We start from the raw sequence: 26977 nt of genomic DNA on the forward strand, positions 1-26977 counted from the left end.
TAGAATAAAATCCGAAAAATCGAATACATAAGATTCGGTTGTAAATGGTTTATTTTCCATTGCTATAAAATTTAATAAAATTTAATTTTTAGTTAGTTTTTAATCTAACATTTAATAAAAAAATAATTTCTTATAAGAGGCCCATCTTCCAAAAAACTATTCTTTTTTATGTATTTCATTTTATTCGTTTTAAACAGTAATGCAATAAATAGTAAATTTTTGCACTGGCCAAAAAGAATAAATAATACAATATTTATGCATATAGTCACATTCGTTTACCCACCCTAATACACTTTACCTAATGCCTTTCTCTCTTCACATATTTCACCCAACATAAAATCACAAATTCTTTAACTCATAAATATCACTCTCTTATTTTAATATCTCTCATCAAATTAAACTCTCTCACTTTCATTCTCTCTCCTTCTCTTCCTCTCTCTCATCTATCAATGGAACTGTTGCTCTCCAATATTCTCCCACTCACTCCCACTTTAACTACAATTTTGTTTTTTGTTTATTTTATATTTATTGTTGTAAATTCAAAATATTAATTACTTTTAAAAGAAAATGAATTTAGAATAAGAGTTCAGTTGACACCAAGATCTTAATATGATCAAATCATTTTGTTTGCTAACCATACATTTAAAGAAAAGTAAATTTAATTAAATTTGTTTATAAAAATTATAAAAATAAGTGTTTTAATTTTAAATAAAAAAGGAACATAAATGTTTTACAAGTATAAAACATAACTGGCGCAGTCGGTTTACGAACCAATTAAATGGAAAATATCAAATCTTTTCCATCAAAATAATGATGATAGAAATATCAATTTGAAGAAGTGAATTTTTTCAAAAAACTTTTTTAAAACTGTGAAAAAAAATAAATTATTTTAAAAATTTTGAAAACTTAACAGCAGTTTTTAAAAATAAATAGTGATTAAAAATTGTGAAAATTTTAAGAAAACTATTATAACTACATCTACAGTGTACGAAAGAATTGAAAAAAAAAAAAAAAAAAAAAAATATATATATATATATATATATATATATATATATATATATATATATATATATATATATATATATATATATATATAAAAATAAAGTAAAACTAAATTAAAAAAAAATATTCAAAAACCATAACTTGCTAATAATATTATGGAATAAACTAAAAATTATTAACAAACCTTTTCTAAAACTAATAAACTCATACGGAACTGTACCTGAGAAGCACATTGAAATTTTGTTGAACCAACAACAAAAATTTAACAGTCTGATCTTTTTAACAACGGCATATTAGACAAGAAAAAACTTCGGTAACAACAAGAATTCAATAACATCAATAAAAACTCCAAAATTAGATGTTGCAACATTTCATGTGTACGTGACAAAAAAAAAAACTGATTATCATAACAATAACATCCCACCCCACAAATATCACTATCAATGCAAATTTACAAGTGCATCCAACAACAAAATAGCCTAGTAACAAAATTGAAATATCAACGTCAAAACCCAACGCATCACCCTCTCCATTTTTGAAATAACGAAAGGAGGAATAACAAGAAAGTCAATCAACCATCAACATGGCAACATACAATATGTTCGATTTCTTGAAGAGAATTCCCGAATTCGATGGTAAACCTGAGGAGCTTCCTCTCTTTATCCAGTCAACTGAAGAGTTAAGGCAATATGTCGATGGCCCAAGTATAACTTTATTTGATTTACAAATTAGGCATAAAATATTGAATCAAGCTAACATTGCTCTCATTAACAATAATAGTCCCACAAATTGGGAAGAGATCAAGAAAGTTTTAAAATCTAATTTCAGTATTACAGAGAGTATAGAGAGCTTAGTAAATCAAATAAAAACATTAGAGATGAGGAATAGCATTGAAAACATGTATGAACATTTGGTACATTTACTAACTAAATTAAATTTAAGAGCAAGTGTCGAAGAGAATTGTGAGTGGTACACTTGCGCCAATAATGAAAAAATGGTTCTCAAAATTTTTATAAATAAGCTGCCTAATGAGCCCAAATTAATTTTAAATGCTAGGAACCCGAGTAGTTTGTCAAAAGCAAAGGAAATATTAACTGAAACAGATTATTTTTATAAAAATGTTACTATTAGAAATGGTCAATCTTTATCATCGCAAAATTATGGAAATTTCTACAATAAAAAATACATTTCCAATCCTAAACTTAATTATAATACATTTACACACCAAGAAGAAAGCCTAAATTTAAATAGAAATAAATCCTTACCACAAAGAAATTCCTATCTAAGACATGACATTTCAACCCAAAATAGAAATAATTTTCAAAATATTTATTCATCTCAAAATAATAATAAAAACACTCAAAATAACATGTCCGATGGTATACCAAATAATAATAGACAATTTCAAAACTTCAGTCCGAGTATGAATATTTCTAGAAATATCCCACAATACCAGAATTCAAATCACTTTTCGCGAAACTTTGCTTACAATAACAATAACCAAAGAAGCTTTCCTCGATATGATAACAATAGCGCAAATAGACGGTATAGTAGAAATTATACAGATGATAGTCAAATTCCTATGGACATAGGAATTGTTGAACAACAAAATTTTCAATCACCAGCCGAAGATCTCTACCCTATATAATTATTAGGACTAGTACGATCCCAATTAAAATTTTAATAGACACAGGAGCTGCTACTTCTCTAATTAAAAAAGGTTTATACCACCATTCATTCCGAACTCAATTGAAATCTCCCATTTTACTGAACACAATAAATTCAAAATCCGTTTCTACGTCAAAAATTTCAATTCCATTTTTCAAAGAATTTAAAATACCTGAAACAAAGTTAGAATTACTAGAGACTGAAATATCTGGAGAATTTGATGGAATTCTGGGATGCAATATATTAAGACCATTAAAAGCTAAAGTTGACTTAGAAAACCATAAATTAATAACTCATCATGCTGAATTACCCCTTTTATTTGACTTAGATAAACACGAAAATTGTGAGTTGTATGATCCCAGTTTTAATATAATAGACATTAATTTTCATAAGCCAGACCTAAACCATTTGTTAGACCGATTAAAGCTGGATCATTTAAATAGCGAAGAAATTTCAAAACTACTAAACATTATTAAAGAATTTAACAAAGTATTTTACATTGAAGGTGAAGACCTATCAGCAGTTAGTAAATATATGCATAGAATTCCCACTTTAAACGACCTCCCAGTATATTCAAGAACATATCGGTTTCCCGAAGTTCATAAAACAGAAGTAGAGAAGCAAGTCAATGAGATGTTAAAATCTGGCATAATTAAAAAGTCTACTAGTCCTTACAATGCACCAATTTGGGTTGTTCCCAAGAAAGTAGATAACTCGGGAGAGCAGAAATGGAGGGTTGTAGTGGATTACCGGAAGCTGAACGACATAACTATTAGTGACAAATTCCCGATGCCAAATATGGAAGATCTTTTCTCAAAATTAGGTAAATGTTTATATTTTTCAACTTTGGATCTTGCAAAAGGTTTTCATCAGATACCAATACATCCCGATGACGTCCACAAAACAGCATTTTCTACCCATACTGGCCATTTTGAATTCACTCGAATGCCATTTGGCTTAAAAAATGCACCAGCATCCTTCCAGAGGATGATGAATGAGGTATTGCACGATTTTATAAACATTATCTGTATAGTTTATTTGGACGACATTTTAGTGTTTTCCACGTCATTGCAAGAACATATCGATTCATTGAGGAAAATTTTTATGAGTTTGTCAAAATTCAATTTAAAAGTCCAAATCGATAAATGCAATTTTTTCAAAGAGAATCGGAATATTTAGGACACATTATTACTCCGGATGGTATAAGACCCAATCCTGCTAAAATAGATGTAATTCAAAAAGTTCCCATTCCTAAAACTATAAAACATATTCGTTCTTTTTTGGGGTTAACTGGTTTCTACCGGAAATTTATAAAAGACTATGGAAGGATAGCTCTTCCAATGATTAAATATTTAAAAAAAGACGCAAAAATTGATACTAAGAATCCTGAATATATCGACTCTTTCAACAAACTAAAGACTCTTGTCGCTCAAAGTCCCGTATTAGCATATCCAGATTGGGATAAATTATTTGTACTGACAACGGATGCAAGCAATACAGCTTTGGGGGCAGTGTTATCACAAAATGGTCACCCTATAGCATATAGTTCAAGAACATTAAATAAACATGAGTGTAATTACAGTACAATAGAAGAAGAACTACTTGCTATAGTTTGGGCAACCTCATATTTCAGACCTTATTTATTCGGAAGGAAATTTAAAATTCAGACAGACCACAGACCTCTAATTTGGCTTAATTCACTAAAAGAACCAAACATGAAATTGCAAAGATGGAAAATTCGATTAAACGAATTCGACTTCGAAATAGAATACATAAAGGACAAATCGAATCAAGTGGCAGACTTTCTGAGTCGAATAGAAATTAATGCTTTAGAAAAAAATACTTATGTTGACGATTTACGATCAGATTCGGCAACAATACATAGTGGAATTGAGGTTCTAAACGATCATATACAATTTAGTGAATTACCTGTGAATATTTTTAAAAATCAAATAATAATAGAACTTGGAGACAGAGATAAATATGTTAAGGACACAATTTACGGCAATAAAACTAGATATATAATAACTACAAAGGAATTTAATGAAAAAACGATGATCTTAATGCTACGTAACATATTTCCTATTAGAGGAAAAATTGGACTATTTTGTGAAAATTTCGAAATTTATAAAAGTTTGCAGGACTTAATAGTTAAGTATTTCTCTAACTCAAGTAATATGACAATTTTGAAGTGTCAAACATATCTCAAGGATATTTTCGAAAAAGATATTTTGTATAACATCATAGAAAAACATCATAAAGAAATGAATCACAGGGGTATACAGGAAACATATAATAATTTAAAAAATATAATATATTTTCCAAACCTTAAAAGAGAAGTACACAAATTTATAAACAATTGCATCATATGCAATATGTGTAAATATGATAGGCACCCTATTAGACCTAAATTTTGTCTTACAGAGACTCCAACAACTTCGAATGACATTATTCATATAGATGTTTGGTTTTTAAATAAAGTATTGACCTTCCTGACCTGTATAGATAAATTAATAAAACATGTAACAATTCATAATTTAAGTGATAAGAACTCTTTAACAATAGTTGCATAAAAAACTTTTTAAATATAGAAAATATAGAATATCATTTTACTTCACCCAATACACACACTGGAAATGCGGATATAGAGAGATTTCACTTGACCCTAAATGAACATATCCGTTTATTTAAACTTGATTCAAAGGATTGTAATATGGACGATAGGGCAATGGCTTATAAAGCAGTCGAAATATATAATAATTCCACACATTCAGCTACCGGAGAAAAGCCCAATAATTTATTGCATAACAAATGTGATAAGTCAATATGGACCAAAATTCATAATAGAATGGTAGACCAGAAGATTAAAAGGACTGAGAAACTAAATGAGAGTAGAAACGATTGTCAAGAGTTCGGTGATAAGGAATTGGTTAAAAATCTGGGTTTCCAAAACATTAAACAAAAGCCAAAATATATAATTAAAAATGTAAATCAAAAAGGTGAACATTATTTTGTTGATGAAAAGGATTGCAAAAGAGATAGAAATATTGTAAAAAGGAAATATAAATACCAAAATGAATATAATAATGTAAAATTTGACAGAAAATTAACTGGAAGAAATTATCCAAAATCCACAAAAAATTGATATTAACTAAACGAAATACGTATGCATTTAACATTATTCATTTTTATTTAACATTTAAGAATTTTAAAATATTATATTTTCAATAATAATTGTTTTTATATTTGTAATATTTGCATTCCAGGAGGAATGCAATAACAAGGGATGGGGGAGTCACATTCGTCTACCCACCCTAATACACTTTACCTAATGCCTTTCTCTCTTCACATATTTCACCCAACATAAAATCACAAATTCTTTAACTCATAAATATCACTCTCTTATTTTAATATCTCTCATCAAATTAAACTCTCTCACTTTCATTCTCTCTCCTTCTCTTCCTCTCTCTCATCTATCAATGGAACTGTTGCTCTCCAATATTCTCCCACTCACTCCCACTTTAACTACAATTTTGTTTTTTGTTTATTTTATATTTATTGTTGTAAATTCAAAATATTAATTACTTTTAAAAGAAGATGAATTTAGAATAAGAGTTCAGTTGACACCAAGATCTTAATATGATCAAATCATTTTGTTTGCTAACCATACATTTAAAGAAAAGTAAATTTAATTAAATTTGTTTATAAAAATTATAAAAATAAGTGTTTTAATTTTAAATAAAAAAGGAACATAAATGTTTTACAAGTATAAAACATAACTATATGCATACCACAAATAAATTAAAGTAAATTGTTGCAATTTACAAACATACATTTCCAATTAATCACAGAAAACCATTAATTGAAAAATAGTCAAACACATGAATACTCTAAAAAACCCACTCACATTCAATGTCACAAAGAACCACACATTCGCAGTGTTTATCAATTAAAAATTACAGTGGCAAATTAACAAAGAACAGCAAAAAAGACAAACAAACAAAAAAAGGGAAAAAACCAAATCGTTTTACTATGATTGTCCAAACCATATATCCGAACATTCAACCGTTTGAAACAAACAAAAAATCCAACATTTTTTTCTCTCCCCTCCCTTTTTTTCCCCCGCCAAACAAATCGATATTTAATTCGATTTGACGAAAATATTTTACAATCACGTGCTTTACAAAATTCACAGCGGCAAAAAATAACTGAAACAAAAACTACAAAACAAAGTTAATAAAAAAGCACCGAATTCAAATGGCATGCCACAGGACACATGTTGAGGCCGCCGCAAACAAATTACAATGTAAAGTTCGTTGATGGCAAACAACCATTTATTTTTAGGTTAGCAGAAGGTTATTGCCTGCCAAAGTAATGGCGGCGGACACAGAGCGCATAGTTAACAAAGGAAAGTGGCAAATTTGCCATGGTAAAGCGATGACTGATAAATGAAAATAAATTTGAAGTGAAATTAAATTCGGGGAGGTGCAACTGCAAAAGATTTGTTAAAAATACAAAAACGGATTTATATTAGAAAAAATGACTTTAATTTAAAGTATAAATTTGGAGTAAAGTCATGGACTTACTAAAAAATTGATTCATCAATGCTCAGGCGAAACGGTGACAGTTAGAATCATTAAATTTTTCGTCAGGGGCACCTCTTCTAATAAGTTCGGATGTTTGGAAATCCGCAGTTTAAAGGTACGAAACAAATGGTATACCATAGTAATTGAACTATCAGCCAAAGCTAGATTTAGATTCTTACTTTAAAGGAACGTAAGGTACTAAATGGTACGAAATATTTTTTAAGCGATCGATTAAAATTTCAAAAAAAAACTTCCGGAAACTACCACTTAAATGAAAATTCTTATACGGAGACTACGAAGACGTAGACCTGCTTACGAAATTTTTTTGTCATAGGCTGTAGTACTCATTTCGAACTTCAAATACCAAATTTGAAACAATTCCGGTGAATAATGTCGGTAAAATCATCAAAATACCGAATATCGGGAGCTGCCGTTATATGGGAGCTATACGAAGACGTGGACCTGCATACAAAAATGTTTGTCATTATATGAGAGATATACGAAAACATGAACCTATATACGAATTATTTTGTCCTAGGCGGTTCTGCTAATTACGAAATACATAATTTGTTACAATTCCGGTGAATAATGTCGCACAGATCGTAAAAATAACAAGTATCGGGATATGGGGCTATACGAAAACTCGGTCCACGTTTTCGTATAGCCCCATGGCCCATTTACGAGCATAACCTGCCTACTGGTAAACTATGCATGTATGGAAATTTTTTGCCTTCTATCTCAATTCGTTCGAAAGATGGACCGATAAACAGGCATCGCTAGATCGTCTTATCAGGGCAATGTTGCAGAATTTTTACGAAAACATTCGTAGGTATTTCGGAAGAGCTGATACGCACCATCAGCTTCGTACGCAAAAAAAGGAAAAAATTTGGGTTTGGGGTACGGGCGGGTAGAATACATTAAAAAGCCAATGCACCCAAAACGAGGTGCGGGTTTTGATCCAGAGACACAATTGGGCAGTTGTTTCTCGAAAATGAGCAAGGAGTGGTCGTTACGTCATCGTTCCATGTTGAACGAATTTTTATAACCTCAGCCATATGGCTATACAGGGTATATATCATTTGATACGGTCTCTCCCTAGGTCTCTTTAGCCCAAACCCGTTTTAGGACATTTGGAGGCGATCTAGCGATGTATTATAATTCTCGAAGATAGTATCAGATTTGGTCCAAACTTGGTACATCGTAATATTTTTGTCAAATTTAGACCGAGTTCGAAGATGGGCAATATCGGCCCACTCCCTCTGGTACATCCCCCATAAAAGGGTCGAAATTTAAAAAAAAAATCTGCACAGAATGAAAAAAGATATTCCGATTTTGCTCCAACTTTACAAATCCTAGTATTTGCGTCAGTGCTAGGTCAGGGGCGAAACTGGACAAATTTGAAGTAATTATAACTTTTATTGTCTTCAAATTGCACTCATCGCAATTTTTTTACTAACCCAAGGTTTGGTGTTGAAATGAAATATATATCGGTCCACTCCCCCACAAAAGGCCGAAATATTGAAAAAATATATTTTCTGCACAGAAAGAGAGTAGATAATCCTACTATTTGCATCAGTGCTATGTCAGGTGCGAAAATGGACAATATCGGTCTATCGGTTTAAATTCGGATTTGTATTGCCAATTTGAAATCGGATAAAGATATATATGGGAGCTTTATCCAAATCGGAACCGAATATCGTTGTTACGGAGTGCATATTACGGCTGTGGGTAACAAATATGACAAATCGGATGAACATTATATATGGGAGCTATAGCTATATCTGAACCGATCTTCACCAAATTTGACATACTACCTTCTAGACTCAATTCGGTCGTTAGTGCCAAATTTCATCCAATTTGGGCAAATATTAGATGTTTGGTGTACAATAAAATGTAAATCGGACGAAGTTATATATGGGAGCTATCCAAATCTGAACCGATCTCGATAAAATTTAGCAAATGTATTTCTGAGATGTATTTGATATATTTCCCCGAAAATTGTTGTTACAGAGTGCATATTACGGCTGCGGAGGAAAAAATTACAAATCGGATGAACAATATATATGGGAGCTCTAGCTATATCTTAACCGATTTCGATCAAATTTGGCATACATATTTTCAGGCCTAATTTGGGTGTATATGCAAAATTCCATACAATTCGGGCTGATATTACACGTTTGGTGCACAATAAAAAGCAAATCGGACGAAGATATATATGGGAGCTATATCTAAATTTTGACCGATTATCTCCAATTTCAATAGGGTTCGTCCTTGGGCCAAACAAATGATTTGTGCAAAATTTCATCTGGATAGGGCAATAATGCGAACTGTACTTTGTTTACAAAAATATATGGACAGACGGACAGACAGACTGACGGACGGACATGCATAAATCGACTCAGAATGTGATTCTATGCAGATCATCAAAAGGAACTATGGGTCTATCTCGTTTCCTGCTACAAACAAATGCACAAAGACATAATACCCTGACCACCTTGTGGTGTAGGATATAAAAATGGTAGAGATCGGACCATTTCTTCTGGTACGTCCCCCACATAGGATTCAAGTTTTGAAGAACAAAATGATAAAAAAAAACGAAATAAGCATCCAAATGGAGAAAGTAACCAATATATACCTTACATACAATTTCTTTAGAACCTACTCCATAGAGGGTCAACAGTTTGAATAATCACAACAGAAGTCAAAATATATTTAAATAATCGAACATAGGCAGAGGGTATACAGTTGTCGGCAAAGTCGACTGATACTTTTTAATCAAAATCTACTCCGACTACAAAAAAATCCATCGACAGGCTAAAATTAACTAAGGCATTGGGGAGCTTTAATAAAATGTGACCTTAAGTCCACTCTTCGCGAAACTTACTGTTACATTCTATTGGAGTTTCATTTTTGTTATTCTAATAATTTCCGAACGTACGTTTTTCTCTTTTTATTGTTTAAATTATAATTCTTGCAAGTCAATGGTCCCACCAACAAATTTAATCACAACTCATTTCGATATGTTTACTCCAACAACGAACAATTATTAATATTACCCTGGCTGTTTGTGTCCCTCTGTTGTCTCTCTCATCTGATAAATGCATCAAAAATCTATGGCATTCCATGGTCATTTAGACGGCTATCTGAAACACGTTGGCAATATCAACAAATTGAAACCATAAATTCCCAACGCATATGTGGAGCAGCAGCGGCGAGGGGGGGGGGGTTAAAATATTCATGGAAATGTTAAACTAGAATGTGGCCAAAGGTAACCACACACACGCACGCACATCATCGATGCCGATTTAATCAATGCCTCTCTGCTAGGGACTACACGCATCCAAGTGGCTAACAACAGTTATAACCACCTCGCCAGTTGGAATAATGGAAACAATTGGTTGTGTCCAACGTGTTGGCAGTTGACGAGTGTTTGGATGTCGCGCTGTTCAGTGTAAAACACCAATGAATGAAAGGTAATTCATCGAACCATTCTCGATTCATTTCATGCATTCTTCATTAGTTCCACAAAACTGGAATTGTCGGCAATGTTTGCCATCATTGATCATGACAATGGGGATTTTTTTTTTTTTTGATTTTGATTTTTCTGTGGAGATGATTTAGGTGATTTAGGTGAATGTTCGACGAGATAAAATCTCAAATGGAGCTGAAAGTAATCCTGAAAACATAAAAACAATATTTGTTTGTATTTGGTTAGTGGCATTGCTGTTGTTGTTTTTGTTGTGGAAATTCTGTACAAAACCTTGCCATTTTATGGCCTAAATGTTTTCCCTAAAATGCAAATGAGCTTGGATGTAAATCACAAAATCTACACGTACTTTTCAGCACTCATTATTTAGACAAAACCAAATTGGATTGAATTGGCCGGGTAAATAAAGGCAAATATGTGGAACATTTGTAGCGGGGTAGTGGGTGGCAGTTGGCATGTTATCGTAATGAAAATTTGCATTCAATTTCGAAACAAAACGCCGTTTTGTGGCCTCGACATTGACGACGACAACAGCAAATCTGCAAAGCCATTTTGAGAGAAAAGAAGAACATAAAAATTAATGTTCGAAAATAAATTAATAAAATTTAATTTATTTTATCTTTTGTTTAGAATCAACTGTCATTGTCCTTATTGTGGGTGGGTGACATATTGTATTTGTGTAAGGCTTTGTAAATAATAGAAATTGCATAGCATCATGAAACGAAGTAAACGAAGCTTATCTGTATTTATTTACTGCAATCAGTTACAATGAAATGTTCAAGGACTACAGGAGATTTGTAATTTGATTTTGTATAAAGGACGTTGGATTCATGTTAGTTAACGATAATATTTTTGCGAGCAAATAAAAAATAACTCTCGAAAAATGACTCCAAGAAACTAAAATTGAAAATTACAGTTAAATATAATGGAACTTACAAGTGAGATTTAATCGGATGGAGATGAGCTTAAATAGGGCTACTCGCAAAAATAGAAATATTGACCTCATGAAGCACTGCTTACACATCGCATCTACAAATCACAAAGAAAGTAATGTTTTTTTAAACGAAACTGTGAGCTTTGCAATATTTGCTGATTTCTACCAATATCGTGATTTATTCCCAAAGAAGGGACTTTAAAAAATATAAAAGAATCGACTCCTCTGGATAGGGAGCCTTTCGAAAATCGACTATTATATATTTTCCAGGGTGTCGTTTACGAATTCAAGCTCTTTAGGCATGAATTTTTACCAAGGATGTATTGAAAACAATATTCTTAAAATTGCAAAATTTTCAGTCATGAGTCTGCGAACATATTTTCTTCAGATATTAACAAAAAAGTTTATTGAAAAATATAATTCAACATTGACAATATCCAAAATAATAATAAACTCCATCCACCTCAATTCGTAAACAAGCTCAGAAAATTGGGGTCTCCAAATCCAGTATGCATAAAAGAACAAAATCTAAAAAATCGCATAAAGAGATGTCAATAATGACGTTAATATAGATTTTGTAGCATTTTGCGACATTTTTATACCCTCGTCAAAACGTGCCTAGTCCAAATAATGGTTGTAGACCCTAGGTCTCTTTGGACCAAATCCGATTCAGAACATTTGGAGTCGATCTAGCGATGTCCGTCCGTCCGTCTGTCTGGCTGGTGCGCACGATAACTCTCGAAGGGAGTATCCGATTTGACTCAAACTTGGTACATCGTAATATTTTTGTCAAACTTAGATCGAGTTCGGAGATGACCAATATCGGCCCACTCTTTCTGGTACCTCCCACACAAAATGTCAAAAATTTCAAAGAAAATAATGTATTGCACAGAAAGAGAAAGGATAATCCGATTTTGCTCGAACTTTGCGAATCCTCATATTTTCATCAGTGCTAGGTCATATGCGAAAATGGACAATATCGATCCACTCCATCAGGGACCTCCCCCACAAAGGGTCAAAATTTTGAATAATTAAAGCTCTTATAAAATGTGATCTAAGAGTCCGATAGTCTTCAAATTCCACACATCCTAATAATTTTATTAGCCCAAGGTCTGGTGCAAAAACGGAATTTATCGATCCACTCCTTCTGGTACCTCGCCCACAAAAGGTCGAAATTTTCAAAAAATATTTTTTGCACAAAAAAGAAACGATAGTCCGATTTTGCTCGAACTTTGCAAATCCTCATATTTTCATCAGTGCTAGGTCATGTGCGAAAATGGACGATATCGGTAAACTCCATCAAGTACCTCCCCCACAAAGGGTCAAAATTTTGAATAATTACAACTCTTATAAAATGTGATGTAAGAGTCCGATTGTCTTCAAATTTCACATATCCCAATATTTTTATTAAGACAAGGTCTGGTATTAAGGGGCAAAACATCGGTCCACTTCTTTTGGTTTTTTGAAGTAGGTTTAAGGTCAGAATAGGAGTCTAAATGAACCAAAACCAGATACATTTATTGCTCTAGAGATCACAAGAATAGATCAATCGACTTGAAATATATCATACGATTAGATTATAGATTATATTCAGGTCACAATTATAGTCCGATCCTCACGAAATTTCTCAAGAGGGTTGGATAAGGGTCAGAATAGAAGCCTACTGGTTTCGAAGATGTTATCGACATATTTAGAAGTTGAAATGCACCAAAATTTCAAAATTCTCCTGATATTGTAGTCACTAAAACAACTCGATTTCACGTTTAGAACAAACTCTCAGAACGAGCCCCCACAGTAATTTTTAAAAAAGGAGTGACGGTAAACTCCATTTAAAACTCCCACCCTTCGAGCAATCCCGCTCGCGAGGCAAATGGGAAAATCTGCGCTCTGCTTTTAACACCGTTTTTGTCGCATTAAATATCAATTAATGGACAAGCTTAAATTTCTATATTCATACGCAGTCATAAATGAATAACGAACATTTAATTGTTTAGCATTATTGAATTTGAGTTGAATAACTTTATTGCTTTTGAAATCGTCTTTTGTATTAATGTAGCTTTTATTTAATTACCGAAAATGTAAAGAGAATTTTTGAATTTTTAATAAGATTAATTGGATATTATAGCGTTACTAATATGAAATTCCGTTAATAACCTTGCGAGCTATTTAGATAATATTAAATATGTTATAATGGAATATGAATCATAGAAGGCCACAATAGCAAAGAGAAAATGTAAGTAGATTATTTTATCCGACAAGAAGTCCAGCGGGCACAACGTAACGAATGTTTATTTATTAGAATAAAAATACTTAAAGTAAAATGAAATCCTTTTATGTATAAGTACAAAATCTATGTCTATATAAATATTTTGACATGCTTTTTACCGCCAGAGGACACCGAATACCTAAAACGCATGAATTCCAAGGAATCTTAACTCAAATGTATTACAAAATGTAAAAATTGTTGGAACTGCAACGTCATATTTTGTTTACTTTCCTTTGACAACTTGTAGAACTCCGTCAAGCATCTAAAACATTTTGCTCCACCTCACTAAGGGACCGAAGGCATGTTTTTGAGGCAAAAACTTATATTTCGAAGTTAGTCATATAAATAAAAAATATATATGAAATTATGTTAACACTTTCAAACACTCAAAAACAAAAAAAAATATTTTCTGCCTATAAAGACTTTCCAATTCCCAGTATTTGCGTCAGTTCTAGACCAGGTGCAGTATCGGTCAACTCCATCAAAAACCTCCCTCACAAAGGGTCAAAATTTTGAATAATTACAACTCTTATAAAATGTGATGTAAGGGTCCGATAGTCTACAAATTTCACACATCCGTATATTCTTATTAACCCAAGGTCTGGTGTTAAGATAGAATATGTCCGTCTACTTCTTTTGGTACCTCCCCCACAAATGGTCGAAATTGGCAAAAAAAAATATTTTCTGCACAGAAAGAGAAACGAAAATCCGACTTTGCCCCAACTTTGAAAACCCTAATATTTACGTCAGTGCTAGGTCGGGTGCGAAACTGAGCAATATCGGTCCACTCCATCAAGTACCTCCCCAACAAAGGGTTCGATATTTTTAATTACAACTCTTATAAAATGTGATGTAAGAGTCCGATTGTCTTCAAATTTCACACATCCCAATAATTTTATAAACTTAAGGTCGGCTGTTAAGATGGAATACATCGTTCCACTCTTTCCCACAAAAGATCGAAATTTAAAAAAAAAAAAAAAATATATATATATATATATATATATATATATATATATATATATATATATATATATATATATATATATATATATATATATATATATAAATTTTCTGCACAGAAAGAGAAGCAATAATCCGCTTTGTTCCAACTTTGCAAATCCTAAAATTTTCCTCAGTTTTCGGTCAGGTGTAAAAATGGATAACATCGGTCCACCCCATCAAGATCTTCCCCCACAAAGTGTCAAAATTTTGAATAACTATAACTCTTATAAAATGTGATTTAAGAATCCAATTGAAATTTCATACGCCCCAATATTTTTATAAACTCAAGATCTATTGTTAACATGGAATATATCGGTCCACTCCCTCTGGTATCTCACCCACAAAAGGTAAAAATTTTGAATATCCAATAAGCTCATAAAACTCCAAATAAACATCCGATTTCATTTAGACTTGACACATCTGAATATTGCCATCAACACAAGATCTGTTATAAAGATGGTATAGATCGGACCATTTCTTTTGCTAACGAGTCCCACACAGGCTTCAAGATTTTGAAAAACAAAACGCTCAACGAAACCGAAATAAGGATCCAACTCTCCTTAAATTTTACACATACAAACATTTTGGCTAATACAAGATCTGTTGTGAAGATGGTATATATCTGCGAACCCCCTTTGGTACCTCACCCACAAAGGGTCACAATTTTCAATAATTTTATGTGTCATAATTTTCGAAACAAGTCAGCGATTCTTTACAACTTGCTATATATTTTTAGGTGCATTAGATGAAGCATGAAAATGGATGCTTCGGCCGACTATATCTGGTATCTCACGCACACATCAAAATTTTCTAAAAATTATCGTATATCTCATATAAAGTGAAGGAAGTAGTCGATATAGTCCAAAGCTGGCACGTCACAATATTTATATCATGTTTATTTAGGTCCGATATGAAACGGGCAATATTGGCCCATTCCTTCAGAACCCACTCCAGTGGGGTTCCGATTCCGAGTCCTTAAGTTTTTAGACTCATTTGATCCGTTCTTATCAACTACATATTTTAACGAGTAAACAATGATCTTTATGGAATGCGCAATACAGCCTGGAATCGCATGAAATATATATAAGTATCTTAATCTGAATCGATTTTTTCTTAATTTAATGGAGGTATTTTTTTTTTTTTTTTTTTTTTTTGCTGTAGCGGCTTCTCGTATCATTCGTAGCAGATTTCATGGCCCCTACTTCCAGACATGTCAGTCCCCGGACTATCCGTTCTGAAGAGAATATTGCTGCTGTAGGATGTAATGGAAACGCCATCGGCATCGACCAGACAACAAGCCACACAAATGGCTAACAGTCTACGGTCCTTACGGCAAATTTTGGCACAAGATTTGAGGATGTTTCCGTACTAAGTCCGGATTTTAATCAAAAATAATCATGCAAATAAGCAAAATGTACGATTCTTTGGGTACTGAAAATCCGCGTGTAGTCCACGAAGAGCCATCCCTGTATGGTGTGCTGTTTTCGCTGGAGGAGTCATCGAACATTTTTTTCGAACACGTCGCGGGCCGTACGGGTACTGTGAATGGTGAGCGCTACAAAGCAATGATCAACGACTTCTTTTTGCCGCAACTTGATGAGTTGGGATTGGAATACAAGCTGTTCCAACAGGACGGTGCAACGCGGGTTTATATCAAAAAGCCTCAGACTCGTTCAGGTCTTAAAGACAATATCCGTCAAGAATGTGAGGACATATCGCTAGGAAAAAGGACTCAAATGACAATAAAATGTGGCGGTGCCCATTTACATGACATCATATTCTCGACTTTATGTAAAAAAGAAACTAAAATACCAAATAAAAATAATCCACAAGAAGGATCAAGTATTTCATCTTTTTTTAAATTACGGCCAAAAAACATAGGATGTTTACTTTTGCGCCACCTTGTATAAGAGATATATTTGTATCGGAATCGATTTAATCCAAATATGGCAGACATTAATCTTGACGGGATTTTATCACGACCCAGCCTAATCAGAAAAAAAAAAGCAAGGTTAATGTATCATAAAAACCATTGAGGGCAATATATATGGGAGTTATAATTAAATCTGAACCGATTTCGACCCAATTTGTAAAAATTATTTTTAAACTGTATCTGATACCTTGTACAGAATATCATTGTTATGGAGTACATATTACGACTTTGAGGGGCTTAAATCTCAAATCGGAAGAAAATTATGTGTGGGTGCTATATTTGGTAGATGTTGTTCTCATCATATCCAGCACCTAAATCCGAACTTTGGGAAGTCTTCTTTGTCCAAGTGATTTTTTGCTTCAAAAACATATCATTGGCACAATAATGCACCTTTTTAAATAAGTTGGTTTTCCCTGTAATTATATTTGAGCTGCATAAATATTGTCAATTGACCCCTAAAAAAAATATTTTAAAAACATCTGGATAGTTATATAAATTAAAATGGCAAAAAATTAGACCAAAAGTGCTACACTACATTGTATTTTAGTTAACAATTAATTGTTCTTAACACTGGCACAATATGCCCTTTTTGGCAACATTTCTGCAATCGTCAGTCATTTCGAAAGATGCTTTTCTTCACGCCTCGCCAACAAATTCATGCATTTGACATCTGGCTGATCTTAGAAGTTGCCATTTGTTTCGGCCTGATGTTTCAAAATCGCCAACATTGAGGGCGAAGTAGTATTTGTAACCACCAAACCATAACTATCATCACGACATTCGGTCACGCCGTTCTAGATGTAACAGTTATAAACTGAACAGCAACACCAGGAGCAGCGGAGTGAGGTGAAAGTATAAATCATTTTATCCCTTTTCTGTGGTTAACACAACAACTAGGGTTTGGCTGCTGACTCTAGTGTCGGTCGGTTGGACATTTGGTCGTCGTCGTCTGTGTTTCTTGATGGCTGTGAGGGCTGTGGGATAACTGCGTTGCGACAAAACGACAATTAAAAGATTTTCATGGATGCTTGAATTAGTTCGTTTGGGATTTGTTGAACAGAAATAAGTGAGTTTGGCTTTTCGTTGAAGAGAGGGTGTGTGTGTGTGTGCGTGTCTGAAACTGAAGGCTTTGACAACAATTCGCTGACTAAGGATATTTACTGGGTACTGGTAGAGCAAATAAATCTTACTAACTAAATGAATTTGTCAAAGTTAAAGATATTGAAACCAATAACGCATTGCTAAATTTTAGTTATTTCACCTAAATGTAGTTGAGAATGTTAAAGCAAACCGAATATTAAGTCAAATTAAATTAAGTCATGAAAGGATTCGGTCGAAACCTGGTATATCGTAGTATTATTATCAAACTTAAATTGAGTTCGAAGACGGGTAATATTGGTCCACTTCTTCCGGCACCTCCTTTACAAAACGGCAACATTTTTCATAGAAAACAATTTACCTCCTAGTAATACGTAGTATGCATCCGTTTCTTTTCAAAGTATGGAAATGGGATAAATCGGTCCACTTCATCTGGTACCTCCCCCTCAAAGGGTCAAAACCTTGAATAATGATAACTGTTATAAAATGTGAAATATGAGTCCAATTGTTTTCATATTTCGCACATCTCAACCAGATTCTTTTCGAATCACATCCTAATATATCTACCAAGACAGGATCTAGTGTGGAGATGAAAAAGATCGGTCAACTTCTTCTAGTGCTTCCCCCCCTTAGGGGTCAAAAGTGTTGATAATTTTAACTCTCATAACATAAAAATATGTCAACGATTTTCTTGGAACTTTGTAAATCGCAATATTTTCACCAACCAGAGATTTTGAATAATTATAACCTTTATATACGCGAAAAAAAACCGGGAATCGTTTTCATACATCGTGTATCTCAATTTTTTTCAGCTCAAAAAAATATTAATATTTTGATGTTAAAATGCAATATGTCGATTCATTGTGTCTGGTATCTCCTGATAAAAGTTTGGCATTTTCACTGCAAGATTTAGAATTCTTGAGTTTGGTATGTAAATTCAATGTTATAAATCGTACATTTTAGTTGGAAATGGGTACTAAAATTCACAATATGCAAATTTGAACCATATATGAAAAAGAAGTCTAAAACCTGTGATTGTGCAAATAAAACTCTGTGCCATATTCGCATCATAAAATGGGGGGCATACGAGTATTAACTTTTGTCAATCTGTTTGTAAATCCTTGAAAAAATCATTATACCCGCAGCCAGATGACTACAGCGGATCATGTCATGAGTATCTTATTACTTTAAAAGCCGGTACATTCCAATATTTCTATCGTCGCAATATCAAATGTAAAGATGGAATAAATTGGACAAGTCCTTCTGATATCTCCGCCACAGCGGGTCAACATTTTGAATTACTATATCTCTCAAAAAAAATTAAAAATAATAAGTAAAAAAGCTGTAAGTATGGCCGGGCCGCTCTTCAAAACAAAATCGTTAAAAATTCTTTTAAAATCTTAAAAATACCGAATGTAGCCGTTATATTAGGGTCTATACGACGACGTGGACCTGTATAGGCAACTTTTGTCATAAGCCATTACAATATACAAATGCAAAACATGAAAAAAATCGCTGAATAATGTAGCTAAACTCAGCAAAATACCGAATATGGGTGCTATACCAAAAACGTGGACCTGCACAAACAATTTTCTGTCATAGGCTGTAGTATCTATTACGAACTTACAAATCCCAAATTTGAGACAATTCCGGTGAATAAAGTCGCTAAAATCATCAAAATACCGAATATCGGGAGGTACCGTTTTATTAGGCCCTACGAAGAAGTGAACCTGCACAAACAATTTTCTATCATGGGCTGTAGTATCCATTACGAACTTCAAATACCGAATTTGAAACAATTCCGGTGAATAAAGTCGCTAAAATCATCAAAATACCGAATATCGGGAGGTACCGTTCTATGGTGGCTATAGGAAGACGCGGACCTGCACAAACAATTTTCTGTCATAGGATGTAGTATCCATTACGAACTTCAAATACCGAATTTGAAACAGTTCCGGTGAATAATGTCGCTAAAATCATCAAAGTACCGAATATCGGGAGGACCCATTATATGGGGGCTATACGAAGACGTAGGTCGGCACAGACAATTTTCTGTCTTAGGCTGTACTATTCATTTCGAACTTCAAATACCAAATTTGAAACATTTCTGGTGAATAATGTCGCTTAAATTACCAAAAATACCGAAAAAAGGAAGGTACCATTATATGGGGGTATATCAAAACGTGGACCTACATGACCCATTTTTAATACCAAAATTCCTGCAGACATAATGCACATTTGAGTTTTATGCTGATCAAGAATATATTTACTTTGTGAGTTCTAAAATGTATATTTCGAGGTGTTACAAACGGTATGACAAACTTAATATACCCTCGATGGGTACATGGTGGAGGGTATAAAAATGTCTTAATATTTCACACATCTAACATTTCTATTAACACAAGATATGGTGTAAAGATTATATATATTGCCCATTGGTACCTCTATCACATAGGGTCAAAATTTTGAATACCTATTTCTCTTATAACTTGCGGAACAAGTCAGCTATTTTTTCAAACTACGATATCTACATGTTTTCCTCAACAAGAGAAGTCGAGATTCGACAATTCCAATAACGCCAGAATACGATTTATAATATGAAGACTATTATGCCCTATGAAGAACAATGTCAATTTTAATATATAAACAGCCCAATATATTGAAACTGACTTCGTCAGCTGATGTTGCTGTTTTCTTCCGTCCACTTCCTTGACGTCGGGTTATGCTACCAATATCACGGTAACAACCGATGGTACGAGACCACATGTGGTTTTCCAGTCAAATATAAAGAAAATATACTATCACGCTTAAATTCTATCAGGAATAACATTTTTTCTGGAAAATTCTCACTAAAATGCTTTTGTACGCTTGTAAACAATATAATGAGCTGTCACTGGAATAATTTTAACAGCTGTCAGACGAGTGGCTTAGAAATGACAGCAGTCTGAAGTTTGTTGTAGTTTTTTTCATCTCACCCTGTACTTGCTTCTCATGATTCATTCGAGGATTTTCCTCACCCCAAATGCGAAATTCTGCCCATTGATTTCATGTAACGTCTGCAATATCCAATAATCGAACTCCATTTTCACTAACCTCGTATCTTCTTCAAGCATAAATTGTAACAATTGTTCAAATGTCAAACAATGACAATTCGAATGGCGCCAAATTTAACCGGTAAAGAAAGACTTAAAGTCGGGCGGGGCCGACTTTATGATACCGTACACCACTTTGCTAATTTAGTTGAGCTCCACATAACAATTAAAAGTTTTTATGGGAGAATTCAATCATACACGCTATGATTATAATTATAATTTAAAGTTCAAAGGACTAAATATGCCGAAGCATTTTTATCTTTTAAATTCGGACTTGTATTGCCCATTTGGTGCACAATTAATTCGAATTCGGATAAAAATATATATGGGAGCTATATCCAAATCGGCACCGATCTCGATAAAATTTGGCAAAGATATTTCTGAGCTGTATTTGATATATTTCCTTAAATATCGTTGTTACGGAGTGCATATTACGGTTGTGGGTAACAAATATAACAAATCGGATGAATAATATATATGGAAGCTGTAGCTATATCTGAACCGATCTTCACCAGATTTGACATACTAGTTTCTAGACTTAATTTGGTCGTAAGTGCCAAATTTCATGCCATTTGGGCAAATATTAGACGTTTGATGCACAATCAAAAGTAAATCGGACGAAGTTATATATGAGAGCTATATCCAAATCTGAACCGATCTCGATAAAATTTAGCAAATGTATTTCTGAGCTGTATTTGATATATTTCTCTAAATATTGTTGTTACAGAGTGCATATTACGGCTGTGGAGGACAAAAATAACAAATCGGATGAACAATATATATGGGAGCTATAGCTATATCTGAACCGATTTCGATCAAATTTGGCATACTTATTTTCAGGTCCAATCTGATCGTACGTGAAAAAATTCCATACTATTCGAACTGATATTACACGTTTGGTGCACAATAAAAGGCAAATCGGACGAAGATATATATGGGAGCTATATCCAAATTTTGACCGATTATCTCCACTTTCAATAGGGTTCGTCCTTGGGCCAAACAAATGATTTGTGCAAAATTTCATCTGGATAGGGCAATAAATGCGATATGTACTTTGTTTCCAAAAAATACATGGACAGACGGACGGACGGACATGCATAAATCGACTCAGAATGTGATTCTATGCAGATCATCAAAAGGAACTATGGGTCTATCTCGTTTCCTTTTGCCTGTTACAAACAAATGCATTCGGACTCCCTTTAGAACGGATTTTAAAAAAACCCAGCTTAATCACACGAAAACGCACCAAGACTGACCCCAGTACATAAATTCAAGGTTCTAGCTTAAGCCGTTTTATAGAAGTTTAGCATTGTTCTGTATGGGCCCCGATACTCTTCTACCTTCCTCCTCCTGACATTGAAAATATTCTATTTTAAATGAAGAAAAGAAAAACGTTAAAGCTTTAATTTTGCCATTAGCAATCGAAAGTATTCTCGTCGTCAGAGCTTCAGGAGCTTCATATCCATTATCCTTGACGCATTCGTATTGTTGTTAACTGCTACATGTTCAAAGTGAATTTTTGCAAAAAGGCTCAATAATAAATTGAATTATGGCCGTGATACATTCAAACAAATACACACACACACAGACTGTGAAAAATCTCATTCACACACAGACACACGTAGCATTTCTCATGGGTAGTTGAATGTGGTTATATTAATACAAAACGTATCATTGACGATGGCGACGCTGATGCTACTGCCGCTCCAGCTGATGATGACGATGAATATAGTTATAGGCAATATAAACATAAATCATATTAAACGACAATGGAAAGCATTGCAGCAACAAGTGTATCCATTTGAGTGTAGATATGGATGTGTGTATGAGTATGTGCGACTGGCATGAGGCGGATGTGATGATGTTTCCTCTTTAAGAATACGCATACATCCAGTTTGGCCTAAGGACATTTTGCCATTCCATTCTATCCGTCGCCACTTTTCATAAAATTATCAACGCAAATGGATTTAACTGCCTCTTTGAGACAATGCCAATATGCTTCACCGTCCGTGTGTGCGAGTGCGTGTGTGTGTGTGCGTGTCTACGTGTGCGTGTGCAACATATTGAAATGGTGAAAATATGAAAATTTCAAAGGCTTAAGGGGTTTAAATGGCATTCATCGATGTCAGCAATACCAGAACACAACTGTTGCCGCCCGCACCCGTTTAACAGACGCTATAAATTTTAAAATACAAAGACACTGAATATTTTATGGCAAAACAATTTTTGTGGTAAAATAATATTAAGGATTACATTTTTTTTTTTTTTTTTTTTTTGAAAAGTATATTAAGTCACTGATTTGCATAGATTTTGAAAGGAGGGGGGATGGGAATTGTAGAGAGGAGATGGGAATTGTAGAAAGGAGATGGGAATTGTAGAGGAGACAGAAAAAATGGGGATTATTTTTAAGCAGAAATTACTAAAAGCAGATGAGGTGAATGACTACTGACTCTTTTTAGACAGGCTGAATGGGAATCAGGTCTCAGGATAGCTTCCATAGATTAACCAAAGGGACCAAATATTCCACACAGATAAACTAAAGAGCAAAGGAGTCTCCGCACCGGATTAAAGGATTATAGAGCCTCCATGAACAGGCCGAAGAACCAAACTTGAGTCTCTGTAGGCGAGCTAAAAGGACAGCGAGAATCCATAAGGGCTACGGTGTCTCTGTGGAACGGATGATTGACTATAACAAGATCCGAGTCTCTATAGGTGAGCTCAAGGGCCAGGCTCAAGTTTCCATTAGTGAGCTAAAAGACCAGACATGAGTCTCCATAGCCGTACTGAAGGGCCAGACTCGAATCTTCATAAACGAGCTGAACCGGCTAGGGTTAAGTCTTCATATGTCAGCTTAAGGGTCAATAAAGTCTCTATAGAATAGTTGATGGTCTATGGCAAGACTCGATTGCCCATAGGCCAGCTCAAGGGCCAGAGTTTCGAATTTCCACAGAAGAATTGAAGGTCCAGAGTCGGATCTATATAGACGAGCTGGGTTACTACAGGTCCTAAAGGTCTAGACTCAAGCCTCTATAGGCAATCTGAAGGGCCATATTTGAGTCTAAATAAGAGAATTGAAGGACCATACTCGAGTCTCCAGAGGTGAGCTGTAGGTCCAGAGTCGAGTCTATATAAGCGAACTGCAGAACCAAACACTATAGTCTCAATAGCGGAGCTCAAGGCCCATACTCAAGTCTCCAGAGGTGAGCTCTAGGTCAACCATCAAGTCTCCACAGGCGATGTGAAAGGTTATACTTAAGTCTCCATTAGCGAAATCAAGAGCCAGACTCGAGTCTATATAAGCGAGCTGAAGGATCAATCACTCAAGTCTCAATAAGCGAGCTGCAGCCAGACTTTTGTCTCCATGAGTCTCTATAGGCGAGCTGAAGAGACAGACTAGAGTCTCCATAGACGAGATGAAGAAACAAACTCAAGTCTCCATAAACGAGCTTAAGGACCTGACTCTAGTCTCAATTGACGATCTGGGTCACTACCGACAAACTGAAGAGCCAGACTATGGTCTCCATAGACGAGCTTAAGAAACCGACTAGAGTTTCCATAGAGGAGACAGATTCATGTCTCCATAGGCGAGCTGAAGGGACAAACTCGAGTCTCCATAAGCAATGTGAAGAGGAAGGCTCGAGTCTTCATTGGCGATATAAAGTTTCAGACTTGAGTCTCCATAGTCGAGCTAATGGATCAGACTCGAGTCTCCATAGGAGACCTGGAGAGACAGACTCGAGTCCCCTTGAACGAGATGGATGACTGTCGGTGAACTGAAGGGCCAGACTCGAGTCTGCATAGGCGGATTGAAAGTTCAGACTCGAGCTGAAGGGTCAGGGATTTCAATAAACGGTTTAGAGTCTTCATAGAAGGACCAGGAGTCTTTTCAGACTCGAGTCTCCGTAGGCGACCTGTAGAGGCAGACTCGAATCCCCCGGAAGACGAGATGGGCCACTACCAGTGAACTGAAGGACCAGACTCGAGACTCCATAGGCGGATTGAAGCCCCAGACTTGAGCTGAAGAATCAGGCATCCCCATAAATTATCTACACAGCCTTTATAGAAGTATCAGGAGTCCCCATAGAAGAGATGTGAGACTTTGGAAACTCCATAGATGGGCTGAAGAGCCATGGAGTTTGAAGGACCAGGGAGTCTTCATAGTCGAGCTGAAGGTCCCGGAAGTTTATATAGGTGAACTGAATAACCTGGAATCTTCCCAGACGAGCTGCGGGTCTCTGTAGTCTCCATGGGTTTTTCGCTATCCAGAGCCTCTTTTGAAGATCCACTTAGTCCCTACAGAGTTAAAGGACCATTGAGTGCTTACAGACGAATAAAATGTATGCTTAGTCTCTATAGGCGAGATGAATATCCAGCGACCTTCTTAGAAGATCAAACTTCTGTGCCAGAAAGTCTGAAGAGGCAGGGGCAAGGAGTCCTCGAGGCCAAAAAGTCTGAAAGGCAAGGTAGGGGTTCCGAAGAATCAGGAGGTCTGAATGGAAAAAAGTTTGAAAGACGAGGAAGTCTAAAGGTCCAAAAAGTATGAAAAGCAAGAGATCTGAAGGACTAGAAATAAGAAAAGCAAATAAATTTCAAATGTAGAAATAGGAGTTCTGAAGGACTATGAAGTCTTAGTTAGAAGAAAGCCTAAAGGACCAGGAACTTTCAGAACACAGAAAGGTTAAGAAGTCTGAGTGGTCACTATGTCTAAAGAGCTCAGAAGTCAAAATTACAAGGAAGTCTCAAAGGTTTGTAAGTTTGAAGGTCCTGGAAGTCTGAATTTGGGGCCAATTCGTAGGGGCGAGAAATCTGAAGGGCCAGGAAGTTTAAAAGTTTAAGAAGATTGGAAGGCTAAGAAGATTGGAAGGCTAAAAAGTCTGAGGGGCCAGTATGTCTGAAGAGCAGGAAGCCTCTAGTGCCTGGAAGTTTGAAGGTCCAGGAAGTCTGAATGACCGCGAACTCGGAGGGGCTGTAAATCTGAAGGCCCAGGATGTCCGATGAGTCAGGGAGTGTAATGGAATGTAAATATCAAAATTGATTCTCTATAGACGGGAATATTTATAAACGAATAAGGAAATTATTATTAAGGTAGGAATAACTGCAGTCACGACGAAAAGTCCCTACATTCGGTGAGTTCTTCCTATGGTAACCGGATTATGGTCGCCATGTCAAATCCTTATTGTTATGATTGAGTTAATTTTTTTTTTCTTCGAAGAGAATATGAGTGTGCCAATTAGCTAAACATTTGCAACAATACTCATATATCATCCCCTCTCACACCCTCACATCCTAGGGCAATTTCCAAGGACACATCGATACCTTCAATTTCAATTGGAAATTCATACGAATGAAGCAAATTAAAAGCGAAGAACGAACGAACAGAACAGAGCAGAGTAACAGCCAAACAGACACTTGCAAAATTCAACAAAATTTGCCAATGGCATAACGTTTTAAATCAACAGATATTCAATTGGAAATAAGAGGTGTATCGAAGTGTGTGTGTGTGTGTGTGTGCGAAGAAAACAAAAACGAAGAGAAAAGAAAAGAAACATGGCAATAAGCTGCAAAAAATCATGTTTTCTTACCTTTTTATTTCGATGTCCTTCCGAGCGCAAAAAAACCCACACAACATTGTTTACTCTTGGAGCAGCGTGGCACAGGAAATCGCTTTAGTTTGCAAGAATGTGGATGTAGAGCTGTAACGAAAGAAAATAAAAAGAAAAATAACAACAACAACAGATCTAGATGTAATCATATTAACGAGGTTAGAAATTGTCACAATTGAAGAAAACAAGTGGGAAACGTATGGAAAATGTCAAGTGGCAACGATTTAGGTTTTAAATGATAAGCAGAGCATTTAAATGTCAGCATTTCGGAGTAAGCTTATTTAAAGCCTTTAGTTACACATAAGG

At 34.7% G+C, this 26977-nt stretch overlaps 1 protein-coding gene across 2 annotated transcripts in view; it reads right to left on the reverse strand.

The window, feature by feature from the left end:
* Window positions 1-26760, reverse strand: part of LOC101896361 (dopamine receptor 1) — a 301976-nt gene extending 275216 nt beyond the window's left edge. For both annotated transcript variants that reach the window (XM_059121808.1, XM_059121803.1), the window contains exon 1: window positions 26651-26760. The gene's annotated coding sequence lies outside the window, so the exon portion shown is untranslated. The remainder of the gene's footprint in view (window positions 1-26650) is intronic.
* Between the last annotated feature and the right edge of the window lie 217 nt (window positions 26761-26977).

This window comes from Musca domestica, unplaced genomic scaffold (assembly GCF_030504385.1).
Source record: "Musca domestica strain aabys unplaced genomic scaffold, Musca_domestica.polishedcontigs.V.1.1 1, whole genome shotgun sequence".
Classification (NCBI taxonomy): Eukaryota; Metazoa; Arthropoda; class Insecta; order Diptera; family Muscidae; genus Musca; species Musca domestica.